The sequence below is a fragment of the Trichechus manatus genome, unplaced genomic scaffold, assembly GCF_000243295.1.
Source record: "Trichechus manatus latirostris isolate Lorelei unplaced genomic scaffold, TriManLat1.0 scaffold00092, whole genome shotgun sequence".
NCBI lineage: Eukaryota > Metazoa > Chordata > Mammalia > Sirenia > Trichechidae > Trichechus > Trichechus manatus.
In genome coordinates, this window is record NW_004444028.1 from 2,153,889 (window position 1) to 2,156,482 (window position 2,594).

Sequence of the window (2,594 nt, forward strand, 5' to 3'; positions counted from 1 at the left end):
ACCTCACAGTGAAGGCTTGGAGGGCCGGGCGTCCAGGCAGGAATTGAAGGTATCTAGCTGCGCTGAGCGCCGAGCCCGGACCAGCCGGGAAGAGGCACGGCGCCGGCCGGGGAGGGCGGGAGGTAAAATGAGAAGGGGCGGGGCTAGGCGATTAGGCCCCGCCCCTGAGGCCCCTTCCCCGTCCGCCCCGCCAGCCACAGCCGCAGCCTGCGCGCTAATTATAGAGGTGAATGGAAAGTGGCCGCTTCTGAATGATCCTGTTGCTCGCTCTGCCGTTGGAGGCTGAGGAGCAGGTGCTGCCCTCTTAGATACAAAGCGATTCATTTCAAACGCCTCTGTCACGCACGCACATTCACCGACCTACGCGCATTCTCTTGCTCTCTCCTACCACCGCCAGGCGGTGGATACCAAAACTGGCTTAAGAGGCTTTGGGCCCGAGGGCAGAGACAGGAATTTTTCCCGTCCTCTTTCACCCCATCCTTGGAAGTTTCCCCTTGGATGAGAAGAACCCCAGGCCTTTTCAAGCTGTTGCCAAGTGTTATCTCGTTTTACAGATGGAGAAACTGAGGCTGGGAGAGGAGCTGGGATGTGCCTCCGTGGGTCTGTGGAGAGGTGGGCCAGAACCCGGGTCCCCTGACAGCTCATTATTCCGGTTGCCTTACCATGTTGGAACCAGGCGTGGCTTCTTCGCATCTGAGCGTTCTCCTCCTTTCCCGCTTCAGTACCTCCCCCACCACGTACCTACCCAACACCCACACAGCAAACTTGCTAATGCCAGCTGATTGCCATTGGTGGGGTTAATGGTTCCAGGCCTGGAAACTGCCCATTTTCCTGTCAGTTATGTCTGAGTCAATCTGATACGCTCTCTGTCAGCATAACCCTGATAGGAGGATCTACAGAGGAGGCAAAAACTAGACTTTACTTCCCCATCAGCAGCTCAGATGTACCTAGCATTTACAGTTAGCCAAGTGCGGTTAAGAGCTAGGCTGCGAACCAAAAGGCTAGCAGCTCGAATCCACCAGGCGCTCCTTGGAAACTCTATGGGGCAGTTCTACCCTGTCCTATAGGGTTACTATGAGTTGGAATAGATTCGACAGCCACGGGTTTGGTTTGGTTTGGAAGTGCTTTCATGACTGTGATGACCTAATCCAGTCCACACAAACACAGTAAGAAGTCTTACTTACGCCCATTTTACAGGAGTCCCTGTAGAAATGAAGTCTTGGCGGGGGGAAGTAACTTGCTCATCATCATCTGCTGGTTCTCGCCCCATCCTGAACTGTGCCCAGAACTCATCCTGTGGTCTGCAAGGGGCTGCCGTGATCCACTTAGTCGTGGAGAGGAATCACTGTGAAACCTGGGTATTTCCAGCCTGCCCTCTGGCCTCCTCTCCCCATAGGTCTGAGGCCACCCCCCACTTCCACCTAGTCTACAGTATAAAACTGGCCATGAACAGTCACTGTTTTCTCTAGGGCCAGAGGTACCCAAGCCCATTCACTGCTCTGACTTTGAGTAACAAGGCCAAATCTCACTCACTGCATGGACCTATCTGCACGCCCTGACTTTTGCTGATCACTCCGGACTGAACTCTTTGTCTGTGTCTCCCTGGCTATTCGTCTTTCCTCACGATCTCCAGCAACGCAGACTGATAAAGCAGCAGCATCAAGTAACATGCTGAAAAAAGAGGGAGAGGGAATAGGTGTGAGCGATATTGTTATTTGCCTCTTGGAAGCAAAGACTGCATCTTAGTCTTTGTAAGTCCCCACTCTGCCCAACATAGACCTATTCCAGCCTCATGCCTTGAGCCTAGCAGACACATAGAAATACTAAAGCATCATAAAACTTTTTCTTGGTAGTGGGAAAATTGTAAATAACTAGGCTGGCCATTGTCACATCTCTCTGACCATACAGATGAGTAGCTCAGAACATGGGCTTTGCAAATACAAGGTCAGGCTCTGCCCTGACCAGTTGTACAAGAGTGACAAGTTACTTGATCTCTCTAGGACTCAGTTTTTTCATCTGTAAAATGAGGATAATTATACCTCACAGTGCTGAGCGAGGAAAGGAGAAGAATGCTCATGTGTGAATCGTTGTTAACCCACCCAGCGGCTCCTCGAGAGAAAGACCTGGTGATCTGCTCCCATAAAGATTACAGCCAAGAAAACCCTGTGGGGCAGCTCTACTCTGTCACATGGGGTTGCTATGAGTTGGAATCGACTTGACCGCACAGAACAACAACAGGGTGGAATCTGAATTCAGCTATAGAGCTTAGGTATGGTTTTAAACTTCCATATGGCTCAATTTTTTCATGTATAAAATTAGGCTGATAGTAGTACCTATCATATAGTTTTGTTTTGTAAATTAATGAGTTAATAAACATCGAGGGCTAAGAATAGTACCTGGCACAGAGCAAGTGCTCAGTAAGGATGGCTATTGTTTTTGGTGGAATTGGATGAGGACTGAATGGTAAAAGTTCCTAGCACAATGCCTAGTAGAGAGTCAGCACTCAGTAAATGATAGCTTTTATTATTCCTTCGTCTGTAAAATGGAGTTATAATAGTTCCTCTTACATAAGGGTGTTCTGAGAATTAGATTAT

The 2,594-nt window shown here is 49.5% G+C and overlaps 1 long non-coding RNA gene across 1 annotated transcript; it reads left to right on the forward strand.

The window, feature by feature from the left end:
• Positions 1-2,580, forward strand: LOC111821596 (uncharacterized). The gene is made up of 3 exons (XR_002824962.1): positions 1-49; positions 555-612; positions 1,198-2,580. It is a non-coding gene; the product is annotated as an uncharacterized LOC111821596 (long non-coding RNA).
• Positions 2,581-2,594: the final 14 nt, after the last annotated feature.